The sequence below is a fragment of the Vanessa atalanta genome, chromosome 18 (genome assembly GCF_905147765.1).
Source record: "Vanessa atalanta chromosome 18, ilVanAtal1.2, whole genome shotgun sequence".
Taxonomy (NCBI): Eukaryota; Metazoa; Arthropoda; class Insecta; order Lepidoptera; family Nymphalidae; genus Vanessa; species Vanessa atalanta.
The window spans coordinates 7982135-8004779 of NC_061888.1; the positions used below are offsets into that span (position 1 = coordinate 7982135).

General features: G+C 32.9%; 1 protein-coding gene and 1 long non-coding RNA gene across 3 annotated transcripts in view; one reads left to right on the forward strand and one right to left on the reverse strand.

Moving 5' to 3' along the window:
* LOC125070881 (homeobox protein prospero) overlaps positions 1 to 19080 on the reverse strand; it is a 53059-nt gene extending 33979 nt beyond the window's left edge. Inside the window, exon 1 of one of the 2 annotated variants that reach the window (XM_047680883.1) lies at positions 19049 to 19080. The gene's annotated coding sequence lies outside the window, so the exon portion shown is untranslated. The remainder of the gene's footprint in view (positions 1 to 19048) is intronic. The other variant, XM_047680882.1, reaches the window with a different exon arrangement.
* The window catches only part of LOC125070882, a 78451-nt gene continuing 65522 nt past the window's right edge, over positions 9717 to 22645 (forward strand). Inside the window, exon 1 of the long non-coding RNA XR_007119897.1 lies at positions 9717 to 9812. This is a non-coding gene — a long non-coding RNA (uncharacterized LOC125070882). The remainder of the gene's footprint in view (positions 9813 to 22645) is intronic.

Here is a 22645-nt window from a genome sequence, read left to right on the forward strand (position 1 = left end):
TAAGCGTCATATTCTGATGTTTACACATTCGTAATTACAGACACCATATATGAACACACGCGAACAATTAGCGCAATTAAGCAGGAAGCGTGCGAGGATGTGACCAGATAGATTTAACCTTTGGCACATCCTACATCGTCTTAGTTTGACGCCATGGCGCAATTGGGACATTGACTCATCTATTTGACCTAAATGCAATTGTTGGTGCAGATGCATTATGTCCTTGGCTACTCGTATTTTAATTAGCAAATAATTGCGGTCGGTATTTTTTAAATCGTGATCAATATTTTCGATTATTAATAATATAATGATTGACATTCCAGCTAGAGAGTGTGTCTTTTCTAAAATTTCTAAAACGGTGATCAATGACATATTAAATAATTTAGTTTTGATTTAAATTGTAATTGGTTAAGGCAGATGATGACGCAATAATAGACCAATAGGCGTGATGAAATTAATTTTTCTTATTATAATGATTATAATCAAAGCGTTATTAGATATTGACTACACACTTAGAGATACATGATTTGTTAAATTGCCTAAATTAAGTTTGGATACATACATGTATTCATGTTTGATAAAAATTGAAGTTAATTTGTTGGTTTTTTTTTTAATGACATATAGCATATTTTCATAAGCTCCAATGAACATCGATTTAAAGCAAACAGAATTCGGACTGGTTTGAACCGGATGAAAACAAAATATATCAAAAAGCAAAAGGCTTAAATGGAATATTCATTACATTTTTATCTTTCACTAATTGACAATTTAAAACGCTATGCAATCACAGTTAATACAATAGAAGGGAAATTCCTAAACAGAATTTGTCTAGTGCCATAAGCTGGAAAATTTGCAAGACAACAAACTTGTCTAAATCGTTTTAGGGGACTTGAAAGTGTATTGGATAAGTTTGGAAGAGATAAGCCTTGGTTTAGTCTTCGGTCTGATAGAGCGTACTAAAACTTAACGTATGTTTTAAATAAATTATAATATTAGAAAAATTCAAACATTCGCCTGGAGGCAATCCTAGACGAAGAATCAGGTCATACTAACTCATTAAAAATGATCTGTAATTTGAACTGAACGATCATGTAAAATTTCGACTCCAGATGATAAGAGAAGAAATTAAATAAAAAGTTCTGAAACGATGATAATTATTTTATGTAGAATCTTCTAGATTTGTTTAAACATTTTTTTTTTTAATATACATTGAAGATGTTTGATTAATTATACATTGAAGGTTTCATAGACGAGTTTAATTGAATACCTTAATTTGTAACTGAATGTAACTTTGTGTTTGCGATTTATATTGTTATGAATGTATGTCTATATTTTGCATGTTGGTATTTTGGTACAAGTATTATGGCAACGTAATTGCTTAGTGAGGGTAATTAAGACAAAGTTTCCCGTTAAGCAAGTACAGTCAGAAGTTCGACAGCAATTATCTCCGATCGCCCAGCACTTGCAAAGTTGCAAGATAACATCCTTATAAAGGTTATTTAGGGGTAATTGTGTTTTGTGTTTCACTATTGCATCAACTTTTGTTATATTTCGGATTTATTTTTGAGGCTTAGGAAGTTTTTGGTGTTTAACAAATCGCGTATGAGCGTGAGTATCAAAAGTAAAGAAATAGAAAATTTCGAACACAATTTTTTTATTTTTATAAATACAGTTCAATCATTGGTCAAAATTTGACTATTGAAAATGTAAGGAACGAACATTTTTTGTCATTGATTACACATGAACTCGACAAAAAAAAAAAAAAATTAAATACTGGAGAGAAATGTACTGAAATGTTTTGTCTTCGTAGATACCGGTATATACACGTTTTATTTAACCCTAGTCCATATGAATAGATAGATTTGAAATAAATGAACTTGCATAAATTAAAAGAATTCATAGCACGACACTGCTTCAGGTCTTTTCACACTCACTGACTTGTAATCATAACGTTATTTTTGCTGTATAATTATGCGATCTAATAAAAATGCGCATCTCAAGACAGCGTTAAGAAGTCGAGTGGGCGAGGCGCGAGGCGGACTCAAAAGAGTTCAGTTCATTACCGTCTTACAACCTCCTTGCCTATTAGTGATGCACCCTAATAGTTTGTATAGTTTTATCGATATTTTTTTGTAATTTTAGATAATTTTCTTTACATTAACGTTAAATTTCGTTAATTATTATACACGTAATGATTCAAAAGCTATTTTTTTATTTTGGCTAACGATAGAAATAAGCGCGCAACAATCATAATAAAAAATGCCTGTTTCTATATTATTTGAGAAATTGATTTTTAGAACAATTCCGTTGAATCAAGAAATTTCAATTTAGCTGTAACTATTATAAACGAAAGAATATATTATACTTGACATGGTTTAAAGTTTTATATGAAAATATAATTAAAAAAAAAAGATTTTATATAAAATATAAATAAAACCCGTACTTTGGTATAAGTCGTCTTCAACGTATTCCATTAAAATACTTAGAAGATTCCATTTAAATTACGAACAAAGAAAATTAAAATGAAGGGAAGAAAAAAATAATTACACAAAAAAAAATATTCAACGTTCGCAATCCAAGTCACTCGAACTATCATCGCCGAGCGGAACAAACTACCGCCAAGTGTGTCGATTTTCAACGTCCTCGAGAAAAAAAATATTCTCGAGTCGCAAGTTCAGGGGGGTGGGAGGGCACCCTTCCTCTGGACCTCCTTAACTGCTCCGAGCGGACAAAAAGAATGAATGGATCCGCCCCTTAACGAATACACCGAGCGGCATAATTCATACTTAGAAAAATGCAAGGAGTTGACGTAAACCTTGTTATTTTTTTTAATTGCATCAATATATCGCAATGAAACTCCAAGTTATGTAAAGTTACAATAATTATTGGTTGCAACTTGTAACGATATTCTGTAAACATGTTGTCATGTAATTATAAAATATAAATTCAATAAACGAGAAGTATTTAAACATAAGTAACATTTTGTCTAAAGGAAATATCGATATAAATTCAAAATCGATTAATGAGTATCGATTAATTGATTAGATTAGAACTAAAAAAAAACAACCGATCAACATCTCCATGTCATTCAGAAACAATAATTAATAACGTAGAATGGAATGAAAGAAGTTATAGTAACAAACAATTGTGACATAGTCGAGTTAGTAAGCATTGTGCTATAAGACGTAGCGATAGTGCTGGGCATTCGATGAGTGCTTTGATGTTGACAACATTACTTCACTGTTCGACGGGAATTTAAACAACGATTTATTTAAATTTCTTTATAAAACTTAATTTTAGACTAAATATCTTAATATTTTAGGCTATCGTTAGTTAAATAATGTTATGCATATCAAACGGTCAGGGTTTTCTTTTTGTCTTATAGAGATCAAAATCTTCGTTCATTTTATCACTATCACCCGATACTCCAAATATGCTTACCGTTACTTTAGGTGATTAAATAATAAAACAATAAAAAATATCCGTATCAGCTTAAATCACAATTTAAGGAGTAACGTCGTCATGGCAGCCGATAACATCTTTCAAGCTTACTTTCCCTTTCGAACGAGGCACGGAAGGCAGCCTCGGAAGTTAAGATGCGTTGGTTGCCACGTATAATTTTTCCACTCTTTTTCAATTCACTCCCCCTATCGTCCCCACCTCCTCAACCCTTCCGTCTGTCAATCTTAACTACAAGGCGGGAATGCTACAGGGTTCAGTAGTGGGCCCACATTTTTTTTTATTTTCGTTTTAATAGGACTCCAGCCAGCATTACCGAGAATCGATGATTCAAAGTGAACGTCATAGTTTTAACTGTTCTGTGCGTTATGTTCAAATATTAAGTGCAATTTTTGTTTGATCAGTTGTAGGAATAAGTTTAACATGATTGTAAAGTTGTTGATGTTGATTGGAGAATTTGATTTTATCATCTGTTGTTTTTTTGTTTATGAATATATAATATAGACTTTCGTTGATTTGTTTTATAGATATGATATATTTTGAATAAATAAAATGCATGAATATATTTGGGTTTATATTGAATTTTGCAATCATTGATATTTTTGGTCGTTTAAAAATTTGGATGGGATGATGAAGAATAATAACTTGTTCCCAAATCAAATAAAAAAATGCTTCAATTTGAATAATAACGTTCATTTACCTACATAAGCAATAATTACGACATCGAACGTGGATTAGATTGTCTAAAGATACGTTTAGTAATCAATGTCAATGTGATACATATTCCAATTTTAAAAACATATCATAAAAAACTTGATTTAAATCATCAAAAACATGAGCCTTTATGTTTTAATCTCTCTCGCCTAAGCCGTTGATTAAGACAAAAGTTCTTAATTCAAAGATAATAAGTAACTGACTCGTTTCAAAGACAAACATTTAAGGTAATCATAGAAACGTCTGGAAAAAAAATCGAAGAAAGCCATTACGTCCAACGGCACGTTAATCACGGCATTGTGGCGGCTTTGAAGGCGGTGGAAACGGGAAGACCAGACAGGCCAGGGGGAGAGTAAAAAAAATAACCTCAACTCGCATACACGCATAAGTAGCGGGTTGCAGTCAATGTGCGAACGGATGCGTGGAAAATTGGGAGATATAGCCCATGTGCATATCCTTAATGGACAATTTCGACGCTAGTTTTTTGAAGTGTAACTTCTTTGGGTGGAGTACGATTTAGAATTTGAATCTCAGGTCAATGTTTCTTTCTATATGTAACGTTTATGACACAAAAATAATACACTTCTCACTGATTGCAAGAGATATTGTTTATTGTATACTTTTAGCTCGACAAATTCATTTGTTTTTTGTCTATGTTAGAAAAAAAATATCTTTATTCAATTCACATTAAAAATATATATTTTTTAATTATCCTTTACATTAATCGCTTTACACTTAAGTCGATCTTATGTTATTCGAATTAATTTTTTTTTTTTATCATTAATGTAGGTATTTAAAACTACAAATGAAATAATATTCCTTTAAAACAAAATTGTCCAAAAAAACAAGTAAAACACCAAAATGTCCGGGTGCACCTTTCATTTCGACAGTGACATGCGACTCAAGATGCACCAAAGGGATCCCCTACGATCCACTACGCTGTACAAACTTACAACAGATAAGGGCCTCAAGTACCCCCCAAAAGGGGTAAGACAGACCCCCTCAAGTCTGCCTAGACTTTAGTGGAAGAAAAAATAATGGGTGAAAGGGACAGCGAATACCGATATACCGATCTGTCTGTGGTTAACTTCCCTCCGTTACGCGTCGTTTAATTCTAGGTCTTAATACTTCGACTTTATCGCCGGCCCGTAATTAGTTCACTATTCATATGTTGTATATTTGGTACCTTAGATATTATAAGTCTTAAGCGATTAAGGGCATCATTCTTAAATCAATCTTCGTGCTAATATTATAAAGTTATTTTTCGTTTGTATTAATAATTAAATGCGATGTACCTAGATTTAATCCATATTCATATATATTAGTATGCGAGCGAGTTATCTATTGACTGATTTATATAACATTGTTTTATTAAATAAGTACATGTTTAGATTTCCGTTCGTAAAGATTAGATTTAGTATGAAAAATTAAGTCTATTGGTTTTCTATGAAAGCATTTCGAGCATCTTTGTTTTTGAATGCTTCGCAACCAAAAGCGATAAGAATTTAGCAGTCTTTATAAAAAGAACTACATACACATTATCGATCGAAATAAAAAATTTGAAAATCGGATCAGTGTTCTTATCATCTATAAGTCCGAGTGATAACACTAGTGTTGATCAAAATAGGAAGTTAAAAAAGAATAGTATCTATAAATAGGGGTTAGGTTTCATGATATTTGTATAAAATCGAGGTATATTTATTCAATAACTGTTAACTGGAAAATACATAAATATTTTCTTTGTGAACTGTATTTAATAGCATTATTTAAAAATACTTATTATAGTAAAAAGCATATCTCTATTAACAACTATTTTTTTTTTGGTATTATTTACCATGATACTCATGCTTATCACACCTATAGTCTTAATTTAAAGCGGATAAGAATGTGAAGCGCACTTATATAAAGATATAATATAATAAAACCTCCTTCGATACATTCATTTTTTATATTTATTAACTTAGTAGTTTTCAGTTAGTTATCAGTTAACCCAAATTAGGAAACAGAAATATTACGCTAGCAACATTCAAATAACACTCTTGTGTAACATGTACTAGACAAACTTGTTTAGTCGCGTCGCATAAATCCCCAAAAAACGCGGTATTTTTTTATAAAGGTAACAGAACACGCATTGTCTCAAGCAGTCCAAGCAACTCCGGGTCCTGAGGCGCTCTAATTATTCCCAGCGAATATCGTATTGCACTAGTAGCCCCGGTCTGAATGAATGTTTTCTGAATCTTACCTCAGTGTAAAGTAATCGTTTTAGTACAGTCGGCCAAAGTAAATAATATCAAATCCTAAAAAAGCGTATATTTTTAATGATTCCGGTTACGTTTCAAAATAGAACTTGAATTCTAAAAAAAAATGGATTTCTTTTAGTCGAATGAAAATAGTTAAATGGTCACTATAGGTCCTTCTTTCGTCCTTTATTTGGTATATTTCACCTTTCCATCCAACAATTCTCATTTTGTCATTCATCCCTTTTAGTCACTAGCGCATACAATATAATTATAGCTTACTCTGTGTATTTTATTAAAAAGAATCACTAAATATTCCATTTAAAATTTTAACCAAGTCGACGAGGATCAATCAATCACAATTACGCGAAGATATAAAAAAATCGTCCATATATTACGTTTAGTAATTCTATTTTTAAATCGTAAAACGAATTTGCCGTTTAATAAAATTCTCAAGATATTTTTTTTATAAGATAACGACACTTTAACGATTCGTCTTGTAAAAATCCCACACGAATATTTAACACAGGATAACATAAAACGTCTCCTGTTCCGGCGGCGAGTGTACGAGAACGGTTGGTTAACCTCTGCATGAACTTGATACATGACATTGTCTGCCCTTTCACGCACCTCGCTGAGTCCTTTGTGAGACTGCACTAGTTGAAGGCAACTTTCTTCGCTATAGTCACGCTGCCTAGTTATAAGTGCCAATGTATTTTTACGCTTCTAAACGTACAGAGTAGTAGTATTTAAAAATGTTCTCATTTATTCCTGACCAGCTGATTATGAGTGACGTCACGTAAATAGACAGATAGACAGAGAAACTAAGATGTTAAATGGTCTGTATAAGTAACAAAACTCACTCACAATTCAAATGTATGGTGAGTGAGCAAACGTAGTAACGTATTGCTATTTGACACTAGACTAACGGATAAGATGATGATACACACACAGACAGGTCTGTATAAACTCCTACTATAAAAAACATGTTTCCTCAAACCCAATACTATTCAAAGCCTACTCTCATAACACGATCGGAAAAAAGACAAATTATCTTCGTCGTTAATCTTTTAACTTGTCCCTTGTAGAAACCATATACGTTGATATTTGTAGCTATCACTTCAATTACTGGCATTATTAATTATACCAAGTATCAATAATTGAAAAGTTTTATTTGTGTCTTAAAAAAATTAAAAAAGTAATTCGATCGCATCGCAAAGGAATACGCTCCGGCTTGTTGTTTGAACAACGTCATTTACTCTTTTATTTATTTTCTTAGAAAGCTCTCGTAAACATACGGCGTTTTGAATGAGAAAATATTAACACAAGACTTTCCTTAAAAGCGTAAATGCTTCGGTGTGAATTTCTTTTCTTTTTGAGCGTCTGAAACAAAACATTTTTATGGGGCCAGCTCCCAAGAGCTGGGGTGGTCAAGTGCTTCCGTCCTCAAGCTTGAATGTTAACATAGCTTAGTAAAACCTATCTTTATTCATGGTTAGGCTGTTGAGTTATAATTAAATTATTTTCACACCTTGCTCCACTCAACGTGGCGAATCTTCCGCAGTAGCAACACACGTGTCGATGAAAATTTAAACATGACTTAAACAACCTTCAAATTTAATATATGCCTTTGAACCGGTTAATAGTTAATTTATAATGAATCGATCGATATTTCATTATTGAACTGCACCTAAATATTAATTGATGAATTTTCTTTTTAATTTTGAATAAGGGACTTCTAAAGACTCGAATTACATATGTATCGATACCTTTACTCGAAAATATGCAAATGTATTGTTTCGTAATAGTTACGACTTCCCGTGTAATTATAGTTACACTTAAGATTGACTAGATGTAGGTAACATTCATCTAATTAAAGATGATTTTCTAAAAAAATAATGATAAATCAATAAAAATAAGCTAAGACAAAAATAGTGGCGTACTTATTTGTTTAACCGGCGTATCTCAAGCCACGGCAAATGAGGGGTGAGTTGATTAATGAATAATTAATGCGCACACTTTTCGCGCCAATTATAATTATGTAAGGAAAGCAATTATGAGCCCTGACTAGGCGTCGCATAAGTGAAAATTTGCATCCACTATGCTTAGAACTTAATGATTTGATTCATTAATGTTAAAATAATTAATGACGTAACCGAAACTAAATCTGACATTACACATCTAAATAATCATCATATCCCATCCCACCTTAGCCATAATTTTATTCAATAAAAAAAAAAAAAGTTGTTTTGTTTATATTTATTATTATCTACATTTAAATATTTACTAGATTTCAATTGTTTTGTTTTACCAAACAAACACATACACAGTGTCTGCAAATGTATCTGTAAATTATTTTAAAAACATTTCGATTAAAAAAAAATGTCCATTAGTTTGAGTTCGGATTGCTGTAACCGTATATGGTATATTTTCTCCTTATTATTCTTTATTTTTCCAGTTTTCTGGAATTCTTTTTCTTTTCTCGCGAAACGGAAGCCATTTGTAATAATATAAGACCGAGTGTAGGAGGTATTTAAAAGAACAATACGTTGAATGTATAATCAAGTTGTAACTCCGAGTGTTAAAGTGAAGAAACTAAATTACTTAGTGTATTTATATTTGTATATTACATTATGTTCTGTTTGTGAAAATGAACACAGATTTGTTACAAATGAATATTAAAGTACAACCTAAGCGAAAAATTCTTTCATTATTCCATTACTTAAGTATTCTCTAGCGTTTTTAATTTTACAGTATAACTTTATGACATATCAAGAATAAACGCTTGCAATTGTTTTTTTTTATAAAATCTTATATCAATAATAGTATTATAGCTAATAAATATTTTTAGTATGTATGAGATAGCAATGCATTTGTTGTTGTAAATACAGGTATTATTTTTGGTTTCAACTCCCGCGTCTTCCTAAACGAAACTTAGCGGGGGTGATCGCGCAGGCGCATAAATATCCACCTGATGTTTATAAAGGAGATGTTGACTGCAATTGCTTCATTTGTAATGTAAACCTTAACAGTGCATATTGTTTTAAAAGTTTTCATTAAAATCATAGATGAATAGACTTTCGCGAAGAAATTAAATAATGCGGGCCAGTGTTGGTAGCGGTAAGTGTATGGATTTAAAACAACTCTGTCAATTTGCTTTCACTGTGATCTTTTATGATTCAAATTTTATAAAACCACAGGTGTAACCCATATAGCACATATCTCCTAATTAACAATGGCGCGTGCGCAGGTCGAAGCGGAACGTCACGCCTTACCGGAAGCCGACTCCGGCACCGGACGTCGAGATTGTCCCGAGCCCCTGATTCCTTCCGGTGACTCTGATGGTCGCGCTGTGTGAAGCCGGCTTGAGTTTTGAGAGGTCGCGGTAAGGAATCAAAAAAGGTAAGGTCTATTCTTCGTTTATGGATTTTTTTTTCTATTCCATGCTAAGAATAGAAAGCGCGCGGATGAAATGAAGAAGTCATTGTCATTTTTTTTATTCACAGTATTCTAGTATCGAGATCTAATAAAATACTGATTTAGTTATTTGTTTTTCATAATGAAAAATATATGGCCTATTTATATATAAATAATATCTGTTATTCACATATGTTTATTTACCTAAACAGTATTATTAAAAATAAACCTAAATAGGTGGTTAAGACAAATATATCGCCCTTCGCTTGTACCAAACTTGAAGGTCGACGCACCCTGATCTTCAGCACGGAACGATTGGCAGTGATCTTTTTTTTTATTGAACCCGACATGTCGCTGTCTGACTCATATCACATTGATTTATCGCCGGCAAATGAGATGATATCTTGTAAAATTTCAATGAACAACGTTTTTATTGGTCGCGTGAAATTGACGTACTGCCAACATTGCGGAAATGGAATTAAAGAATGATTCATATTTTAAGTTGTGTTAACGTGAAATTAACCGTCACCTTTGACGTTTAGTTTTCGTGTAATGAAAAGTTTCAGTTATTTAATTTGGTACGTTACATTACGTTACGTTTACAGTAAATTATATATACGACTGTTCTATACAACTGTGTACGTTTAATTGTTAAGTAAAATAAAACAATGATCTTCGCAAACAAAATTTTCTCACAAGGCAAGATTTTATAAACAATAGGTATCGAAGTAATTGTGGTTTGTCTTACCGCGAGTAACTATTGTCCAAGTAAAAGTATCGATTTACTTGTTAAGTAAAGCACACCTCAAGTGGGCTAGTCAGTTCTCACGGCGCATGCGTCCTTCTCACGCGCTCGCCTTACACTTCCTTCCTGCTTGCCCGGCATCGATGCGTCTGCGCAAGAGCGTTCGGATACGTGATATTGCAACCTCTTTTATAATAATATATTTACTTTGCTTAAAATAATAATTAAAGTATATTTAGGCTTTTGTCTGAAATGTGTTAATTTTTCATTAAGTATAAAACTTCCACTAAGTTGGTGGGTTTGAACATTTATATTTCAAATCAAGAAAAATCGTCCTTATTTTATGTTATTTGTTATATAAGAAATAAAAGTGTATTGATAAACATAAATATACATAAAAGTAAATTAGTTTTTATATAAAAGCGTCGCGTATCCGATCGCTTCACCCTCGAGGGTCATCCAGCGGTTGTAAGTGACACCAAGGATTATAATCGTTTGCCGGCCCACCGCCTGGGAACTGCTCCTTCCGGACTTGGCTGCTTAAGTGACAAATCTTTTTTTGATTGTGAGAACTATGGCCAGGATGTCAAGCTATTGATGGGTTAAGGGAAAAACGTTTTCGGAAGGAAACTTTTTAACTATGTTAAGAGTGTTATTTTTATTGTCTTATAGATTCATATTAGTGATCATGTATTAACCTATAGAATATTTTGCTACGAATAATTTTATTAATATAAGTAAATGGGCCGTTAAAACAAACTCATAAGAAGAATATAATTATAGAATATTAATTAATTATACAAATTTTGATAAAATTACGATTCGATCGAAAAAATATTAGTTATTGTGTGTACAAATTAATAGAATACATTTTTTTTAATCAAAAAGGATTACTAGTCTTAATTTAGTCGAGTCGTAATAAATATGTATCGGACATTTCCTTATGAACTACAAATTACAATACCTATCCTACCTTTAAAACCTCATGGCTCCAGAAATAAAACACATGCGTCAATTCGAAAAAAGAAAAAAAATATAATGAAAAGAACTTTAAAATAGCCCAAGTATCAATTAACCCTAGCAAAGCGTTTGAGCATGAATATTATATCTGGATAGGTTCCGTTTTGTCTTGCGCGATTTCTTCCGCTTTGTACCCTTTGTGGCTTGGTAAGAACCATTGTTTAAGCCTCACGGGCGAGTCTTGAGAGCAAACAGGTCATGCTTTGTCTCAATGCCATTGTTTCACTAGGCCAATATTCCCATGAGACCGCCTCATCTACGACAATTGTTATTTTATTGTAAGAATCCTTGTAACAATAATGAGTAATTTGCACACGTATGGGGTAAGTTACACGCGAGAGACGTAAAGAGAATCGTAGCTTGAAGTACCTAAGGAATCCCTTGAACATTGTTTCCGTATCGGAATAAAAATATACTTTATTCGAATAAGCTCTTACAAGTACTTCGGAATCGTCATATTATATTTAATTTTTTAACAAACAAACAAATTCAGTATACCGTACTTATTTGGTGGTGGGAGCCGATGTAACTAAAGGCACTACCTATTTCATAAAAAAAATAGTCAGTCCGTCCCGTTAATAAAAATAATGTATGTATAATAACCATAATATACGATTATGGCTTCGTACTGATTCCGCTTAAATTGTTACATTTCGCTGTTGTCTTTACGCAGATAAGCAATAATGAGTTTGAAATATTTGTGTCATATTAATGTTAAAATAAATAATGTTATTAAATTTATTAAAATTAGACAAAGTATTTAAGACTTAATTTAATTTTACGATTGCTTAAATAAATTCAAACGCAGATCAAGTAGAGTTTGGTTATTGCTTTAAAATACTTTCATTTCATGAATATTTAGTTAAATATCTGTAGTAGGTACTTAATCGAATTTATATCGCTAATGTGTTAGTTATACTATATGAATAAATCTTATTTTGTAGATAATTATCAAATAAGAATTGTTAACATAAAAACCTTAACTGTATAATAATACAAATATTATGTTGTACATTTTCATCAAAGTTAAAAAATCTAACTGAAGGAAAATAATAATCAAAATTCACATTTCTATTTCATTTTGTAGATTACTAAAGCTTCCGACGTAAGAATATATAATTATAAATACAATATATTGTATGTCGACTAAATCACTAAACCGATTATAATGATACTAGCCGAACCTGCGGCTTTACCCGCCTGAAAATCATAAAAAAACATACTTCCAAATACTTAGCGTATGTCTACACCCTATAAGGAACCCACCTGCCACGTTTTAAGTTTGTAGGTGTTATAATTTCGGAGATTTCTTGATTAAACACTGAGTGGTATTTTGCAGATTGGATAAGGTCAGGCATATAAATTAATAAACCTTCGAAAAATAAAATAAAAAATACACTTTTAAAGTTGCGGCGGACAGCTTCAGAATCATTTTATATGAAAAATTGTATGTATGTATACGTGTGTACGTGGACATGTCTGGTCGGACTTTGATGTAAAATATAGGAGTCGTTAATGTTGTAGATAAAGTATACCTACTTATAAGCTACCTAGTAATGTAACTTGTTATATTTACGATTAGGGACGCATGTTTGTAACGGCTATTCAATGATACGAGTAATTTCTACTAAGGGTTTAGTACAATTTTAATGCTACACAGATAACATCGGTTAAGCGGATTGCGGGCATATGGGCACGCGTATATTGCAACAAGATACCTAGCCTATTATAAAGTTGTTAAGTTATGAATATTAATTTCGTATAAGTAAAGTATTTTTTAACATATCTTAGAGCGTTGTATTCCTAGAAGCATAGAAGCGAAGAAAATAAATCAGAATTATAGTATTTTTTAAAGAATATTATGTAGTAAATTTTTGGTAAAGTATGAAATTACAAAAACCCTTAAAAGAAATCTAGCCGAATTAAAACAATATTTTGCATTTCTGTTGGTTATTTTAAAGCAAGACGTTGTTATGCTTGTACGGACCCTTTGATTATGATAAATCTGTCCAAATTGCAAACTGTAGAACAATTCTGAATAGAGTGTTAAGCTTACAATAAAACGCATACAATTCTAATATACTATCATCTAATCTTTTAAAATATTCAAAATTTAGCTCAAAATTTAAAAACCTGTTATATATAAAAATGTAATAATATTACGGCAATCACAATTTTCCAAAAATTCCTAACAAGCCCTTACCATTTACGATGTATCATACAATTTACAACAGCATGACCACACTGGTAAATAATAATTAGGAGTATGTTTCGCCGGTTATTCTTAGGTCTATTTTATTTTCGAAAAGAGTGATCGTTTATACATTGATCATCTTAAGAAAATGTAATGCTTCCACATTGAATAGACACTTTAATTTGAATTTGTATAGGATGTTAATGAATGTATGTACTACTCGATTGAGTCGGGTTCTCTATAATTTGATCGTTGTAAAGGCAGATCCTTTAGTTTTAGCGGAATGATATCAACGGCTAAGCAAGCTGTCGCGTGGCGTACCGGTCGCTACGCATCTGTCGCGTGACCACTGATCTTATTAATTAAATATGAATACTTTTTTTTTTTTTCTTTTAATAACGGTTTTTGTTAAGCTGTCTTAGTTTTACGATGTGGTTTGTTTTTTTAAGATTAAAAATTCTGCCATACGTATTAGAATTTACTTAATATGTGATGCGATATTGGCCAGCACAAGCCAAGTAAGTTTTTTTAGAATGAGAAATGGTTCTTTTATCAAATTTATTTAACAGTAACTTATTTTAGTAGAATGCCATTATCTTTATTTAAGGTAACTACTATTTATCGAATTATTTAAGAGATTAAAAAAAGTTTTATTAAGATTTAGTTTTTGGTGTCCATAGCTAGAGTAAGTAACCCGTTAACAAGTTTAACCCTATAACATGATTAAACATATCAATAGAACCTTAAGATTTGAATTTCGAATAATAAAATTCGATTAATTAAAATTACTATCATCGCTAACCTAACACCATATGCTTACCGCGTGGCCATGTGTGAAATGACTTTGCTATTCTCTTACATAAAATCTATTGTCAATTTCATCTGTTCAAGAAAAAGAAAAATAGATCTTCTGTTTAATATATTAAGGTTACAAGTGATCTAAAAGGTGTACAGTCGATCAGTTTTCAATGCCTTTTCTAATTAAACAATGTCTTGAGGAAGTCCAATTCGGAATTCGGAATTAGACCCCGTCATCGTGAAGTAACAGTGAGCAGACAAGTTTCAATTTCTTGAGTTGATTGGTTTTGAGTTTTTGTAGCGCACTTCCGGGTTCCGAGTGACGTCGTACGCACGAACGACTTTCTAGAAATTGATATTTGGGCTCTTAGGTGGCCATTAGAACGTCTGTCTTCCGGTTATTGATAGTTAGTGGCGCGTGTGTCCTCCTAAATTGCTTCATTTGAACCGATAATTTGAACGTCGTGTGATAGGAAGAGTTTCAGATATCGTTTCGCTCATAAATATACATTATTGACTGAATTAGTAATTACAAATTGTTTACCTCAAAGCTAGACAAATAAACACGCCAATGCGTCGCAATCACGCCGTCGCGTAAACAAAATCAGATAAAACTCATCATTTTACGACTAAACGAATTATCTAGCAAATTTTGGGTCGCGCCGTTCCCGGTGCGTCCGCTTGTTCAAACAAAATACTGACCAATCACGATTTTGTGAATTTGAAATTTGTTAAAGCCCAGTACAGAAAACCAATACCGCGTACATAGTACACGTAGGTACGTAAAACTACGCACAGGCTAAGCAAACTCATGCCTGTGTGGAGCTCACCCACACGCGCGCTGATTCGTATAGACAGACACTCACACAATGCGATATTGCAAATGGGCTAGTCGAATGTATTCGTTCGCCCGCCGGCCGCTGGGGTGGGAAAGGGGGAAGATGCGTTTTTGTGCACAACTCTCCGCTTTAGCTACATTTACGGGTAAAATATAAGTGCGTAACCAATACGTCCTTAATAAGGCGCGTCTGTGTGCGTCGTGTTTCACGTCGCGCGACATCTAGCCCCCGAATCCTGTTTTTTAATAGTCCTTGTTCGACCAAAAATACAGAATATTTTCCTTTTTTTGCTCGCATACAAAATACCTGTCTATAGGTATGTATGTGTACATTTTTGGGTGGAACAAATGTTAGTATAGGTACACGTTGATTGGCCGGGAGCGCCGTAGAGCCTACGGGTTGGTGAAATAAAAAGAGCGTATTATTAGTGACAGGAGCAGACTAAGTAGTCAAGTCCATCGGTCTCCGAGTTAGGCACACCTGACTGGCGCCGATCACGGCCGGGTTCACACTTCTTTCAGCGTCCTGAACCGACCGAATGGAAACTTACATGAAAGGAAGCCGTTTACTTCGTAACTAAGAAAAACGACGAAATGGATTTTTTTCGTGTCGGTCGCTTTCGGAATTATTCGGGTCGAGACGACATATAAAGACGTTTTTGGTTAAGAACATGATATTCAAACATTCTTACATAAAAAAAAAACCTTAACCTTTCTTACTTTGAAAATTTAAATACTGTTCATAGGAAGTAATCCTGCCTTCGTGCAGTTACAGCAATGTAATTAGTCAGTCATAACTCGAACTAAATATGTAAACAGATTCAGCAATCAATCGCACATTTGAATCTAACGAGAATCACTAGCGATATCAAAGCCCACCTAATTGCTAATCTTAGGTTGACAAACCGGTAAATTCATTAGTGCACGATGCGGTCAGCACTCTTTAATTATCGGCTCGCTAACCTCACGTCAATGTTACCGATTTATTTAGATTAGCCCGCCGGCATAATACCATTTCCTAGGGCAGAAATACAAAAGCAAAACGGGCGATGTCCACTCCTCTTACGGCAACACGAATTTTCGCACACACACAAACGCGCGCCAGTTTTACCGTACATCGGAGCTTGTATAAAATTTATGGCGCACACTTTTGCAGCCATAGCATAGATCTGTGGGGGGATGGAGTTGGTCAGCCATTTCGCGTCGACTAGATTTACAACCTCGTGCGTACCCGCTAACGCTAAGATTGGATAAGTCTGTCAAATCTGTGCACGCTATTGTGGTCCCTGAATTTAATTAATACGGACTGTATTTGTGTAAATTATACAAATTGCGCAGTACTGCTTCGGACGCGTGTGGATGTGACACTGCTAATTGATGCCCATGTCACTAGCCAGTTATGTCGAAAATAGAACTGATAAAAGTTACCGACTTTTTTTTTATAGATATGTTTTAAAGATATTCATTCTTTTTTAAAATAATACATGAATAACGCTCTATGATAACATTTAATCAAAAAAAGTCAAAAGAGGTTCACGCCAGATAAAACTTGAATACGAAAACATCAACGCACGCACACAAAAGGGTCAATAATATCTCTCTTAAGCATCGGTTAAAAATGCCTCCCGCATTGGGGGCATTATTTCAAAATGCACGTTAGGTGGGACGGGGGGCCGCGGGGTCAGCGGCTGTTTGTCTATTGCCGCGTTTTCCCATTCACCGGGTGAATTTTCCGAAGCCCATTGCGCCGTCCCCCTTCCCCCCTTCGAGCTGCCTCTCTGTATTTTTATTAAAGGAATTATAGCGTCTGAATGAGTGCTTATATACTTATATTGATTAGTGCAATCAGGCAAGTTCAGAAGGAGATTTTGGTAAATATTTTTTTTGTGAGTTAAATTTACATTGCTTAAAGTTCGTTAATATACTAAACTTGACAATACAGTTAACGACTTAATTTATCTATTATAGACTGCGCAGTTTCATCAATTCCAGTAATACCAATGATTTATGCAGATAAATACATTCAAATGGAAAAGCATTGGAAGCCATTCAACCTCTACAGGAAATCAAAGGGAGTCAGGTTTTCTATGTACGTTTGTATCCGTTATAAGATACGCTTTCTAATATAATTTAAAGTCATTAGTATGAGCTAATATCATTCGTTTTATTCGAAATATATCACATAAAATAACTGGATAAAAACCAGTATTCACATAGGCAAAAAGTTTAATACTATTTTTTTAAATATAAAGTTATTTAAAATAAAAATTAAAGTTCATTTTCAATCATACTTCAATACGGTTTACTCAACGTACGTACGGACAAAGACAGTAGAAAGCATTTTCGACCTACACGTAGATTGTCCAACTCATAACGGACACGTCACTCTTATCGGGAAAAAGTTGGACGTAGAGTGTGCGAGTTTTCCTGCATTTAGTTTCGTCAGGGCAAATTTTAATTTCACTAATAGAGAGCAAAAAACCGATCGCTTTTATTTATTTTATTTACTTTTTCCTAACATTTTCGTTCATTTATTATTAATTTATCCGATTATTTGGTTAATAAATCGAATACGAACATGAAATTGATAAATTTTATTTGTAGATGAAGAAAATACACATTTCCTTTTGTGAAACATCGGTTTGAATTCACGTAACGGCTATGCATTGATACGAGATAACATCGCTTTTGGCGTTCGATATTCAAAACTGCGTTGTTCTTGATTAATGTTCCGCTTTATAGCTTTACGTTCGTATTTCGAACAACGTGTTTGAAAATTATCGATTGAAGCAGTCAAAAATTTGCTATAGTTTTGGGCTTACGTAATTTTTTTTTTTTACGTTATATGACTAGAACATGCAACCTTAGGATATTGTACATTATAACTTTGACAATGGTGGGAAAGATTAATGAATATTTTATATAGAAGGAATTATACTATAATATGTTATTTGATGTTGTTAAGATTTTTGAAACAATAATTAATTTAGATTTAAATTTAACATAATTGTAATGAAGCAAAATATAACTATATCAATGTATTCAGAGAACGATCTAGTAAAATAAAATAAAGATTATATTGTAGTTCAAAAACACTCCTCCATTGAAAACATTTTCAAAAAGTTACAAATGAAAAAAGTGTACTCGTAAGTATATCGCGAAAAATGCGATGATCCTTTTTTTCCGTGCGCAAATATCGTTATAAAATTGAATTGTCAGAGTACCGGCCCTCTTTTATTACATAGATGCAGCGTACGTCTGATTATTTGAAAATTCATGCGATGTCCACCCCTGTCAGCCTGCAGACAAAATACGTGTGTACGAAATTCGGCCGGTTTTATTCCGGCGCTGAACCGACGCATACTAGTTCATAGCGCTCTATACTGGTATATACTGGATACAACCGGTGTAGATAGAAACAGACGCGTCGCTGTTCGAAACTAGTCAAGTGGTGAAATAGATTTTATTAAGTAAATATTGCTTGTTTAATAAATATTCTTGTACGTTAACGCTTTTAAAATCAATTCAATTCGATGGATGTATTTTTTGGACAAAAGGGTTTTTGATTTTGGAAAGTTGCTACGAAAATATGTTAAGAATATAAACGTAATTATAGTTTTTCTTACCATTAATATGATTTTAAACACCTATCCAACGTGAAATGTGCCCGTGGCCTTCGGATGGATCTGAAACAATGAATATTAAACATTAATATAAGGTCGATATAAAATTACATTTGTGATTATGAAATACACCATTATTTATATTCTATATATAATATAGTTATTGTCTTAATTTAAGAGAATAATTTTATAAGAACTGTTAAAATAGACTCTGTTTTGATCTCCGCTTGATGTTCTTGGAGTCAATATATATCTGTATTAAAACTGAGGAGTACCTAACAAGATAAAGGTCAATTTTTTTGACATATGTAAACTTTTGAAGATCTTTAGCGTCGTCTTTGTGTATAAAGGTATGAGCATGTATATTCGTTGTAACCGTTCGTCTTGCATATCAAATGATGATATCGATATCTGGCTTCTGTTTAAGCATAATTAATTAAAAAATATTGATTAAGTTTGTGTGAAAACTTTTAAAACTAGAAGAAGAAGAGAGCAAAGAAGTGGAGAAGGATATAAATTGAAAGAGGTGGCAAAAAGTGTTAAAAAGCCATATTCCGTGATTTTATTTATGGTTACTTCGTACCGGGAAATTTGTAGTATTTGAATGACTCTATTATGTAGTGTTCATCATAAATCGCTGAATCCAATTCAATAAAAACTTAATCAGGTGTTCATATACTATTACGTGTCGAATGAAATTGGTTCGCAGTTGATATCAACATTTGCTGTAAAATTAACCAACGTACTTACATATGTATTTACCTCGTAAAATACATACACGCACACATAGACTTTCGAAAAATACAGAACCAAAAATGGATAACTTCATACTAACGCATAATAAAAATCAGATCCAATAGCTTCTAATTGGTATTTAGAAATGGAGCCGCTGTTTGTAAATAAAACTCTGATTATGTATTTTATCTATAAATAAACAATAGTTTTTTTTTTAGAAATAGACAAAACTTCGAGAGTGCAAAGTCTTCCTCACTTATCGATAAGACGTCACTAGATATCGATAGGATCTATACGGGCCTCCACGTGCGGGACCACCCGGCGGGAGCGCGTGCGCAGCCGATGTTTTTATATAGCTAATCTTTTTCAACCCGTATGGTCCATTGATTGGTAAAGATAGAACGGGATCTCCTTAAATTATTCGATTCATATATTTTTTTTAATTTGTAACATAATGTGGCACTTAGTTTAGATTTATTCAAATTATAATATAACATTATTAAATAAATAAACGAAAATTTGAGGTAACGTCAATTTTGTGACACTATTGAACTTTATGCTTAGAATATAAATATATAATATATATTAATCTTCTTGTATATAAAAGCGAAATCCCACTCCCTGATTAATCGCGAAATCTCAGAAACTATAACACCTACAAACTTGAAATTTGGCTGTTAGGCTCCTTATAGGGTGTAGACATCCGCCAAGAATTTTACGAAACTCTATCCCTGAGGGGGTAAAACGGGGATTGGAAGTTTGTGTTTTATAAATTTCGCGCTTGTAAAGCCGGACGTTCAGCCAGTTATTTAAAAGAAATATTTAAACGAAATTTACGATTAATAATTTTATTAACTCTCCGTGAATATGTTGTTTCTTTTAGGTAATCAAATCATATTATTAATAGTTCTAATAATATGATTTGATTAGTGTGCGTGTGCAGACCTGCAGTTTTTTTTTAATGTCGTAAATATTGTCAAGTTTTGTGTATATATTATTCAATGTTAATGGTCACATAAAATTAACAAATAGCCGGTTTTTGTAAACATGCTAATAATTACGGGAGCATTCAATATGAAGATCGCCGTTGCCAGGTGCTATGGGCGTGCATTGATACTGTATTCATTTGAGCCTAGTGGCCCTCAACCACCGGAAGTGTATGGATTGAGTACCGATTTATTAGGAAACAACTACATATGTTTTAAGTAGACAATTCGACGCGCATCTGTTACTCCGTGATTTATTTCGTTTCTTCAGTTTTTGTACTTTTCAATTTATAATATGCAATACGTTATATAGGAGTTGTATTTAAATCGAAGTGTAGTTTATATACGAACCAAGGAAGTCAACCGTTGAACTATTTCGTAAGAATAAACTCGATACTCGACGCAGGACACGAGTGTGAAATGTCAGCACATTATATGCGACATTGAATAGAATAATTTAATTATAAATTTTATAGGACAAACTTATTCACCGTAAGTCGATTTTCATTATTTCACAAATGAGATACGAAGTGAATTCTTTCAGAATAGCTATCTGTCAATAATATAGACTACGAACGAAACCCACTCTTGATCTGATGAATTTTTATTTTGAACGATGATTCAATTAAAATAATAAATTTAGACAATTAAAGCGCGATTTAAAGACCTACTAATGCTATATATTAAAATAAATGAATTATTTTATTAACATAAACATGAACAAATATTACCACAATCCGGATGGGCACCATCTATTCACCAGATATAACTTCGACTGAACAGCCCTGTAATAGCAATAGTTCCGGTTTGAATAGTGAGTGATCCAGTGTAATTACAAGCACAAGTGACAACAACTTATACCCGTAGCTTGGCAGTGTACCGATAGGGTAACATTGACTGTGTTTATGGGCAAACGTGGTCACCACGTAGGCTAACAAGCAAGTCGGGTACCCGATCACAATAAAAATATGAGTATTTTCTATAAAGTTTAGTCTTGAATATTCTTATTTAAAACTTATCTAGACACTGAAAACCGGTGAGTCATGTACTGGGAAAACAGGATTGTTGGCCACCCTTATTTATGATTAAGAATTGGTTTTGAGTATTTAATGTAACTACAATGTGAAATATTTTTAAATATAGAACTGTGTTACATTTATATTACGAACGTATGATATTATAAAAAAAAAAACAAGTGTTGCCGGTATCAAAAATATCAAACGAATTTATATAAAAGAAAGTCTAAGAAGTGAGGACTGTGTGTAGACAACAAAAAACGTGCTTCACTTGTAACGTACAGGATTTGCTTGCGCAAGTCTGCAAAAAATTCTTTTATATTTCGCGCAGATGTGTTAATTGAACTATATCGGTTTGACTTTAAGCGAATCGGATTACAAGAATTGCTTTTAAAGAGCAGTCGATCGCGATATACAATTTAATTTATCGTCTCTAGTTCGTTTTTTATTGAATTAAGACAGATCGAATTTTGTTATTTAGGCAAAGGTGAATAATTATAATGCGCACACTTTAAATCAGCTTTGAATGCCTTGTACATCTTTTTGGATCATTCTATTTATTTTGGCAATATTTTCTGTAAATCATTAACGCGGAACTGAACTGAGAGTTAAGTAATATAAGTTTATAAATATATTTTATTAATTTTTTTTATGGCATCGGTTGGCGGGCGAGCATATGGGCCACCTGATGGTAAGTGATCACCATCGCCCATAGACAAAGGCGCTGTAAGAAATATTAACCATTCCTTACATCACCTATGCGCCACCAACCTCGTGAACTAAGATGTTATGTCCCTTGTGCCTGTGATTACACTGGCTCACTCACCCTTCTAGCCGAAACACAACAATACAGAATACTGTTA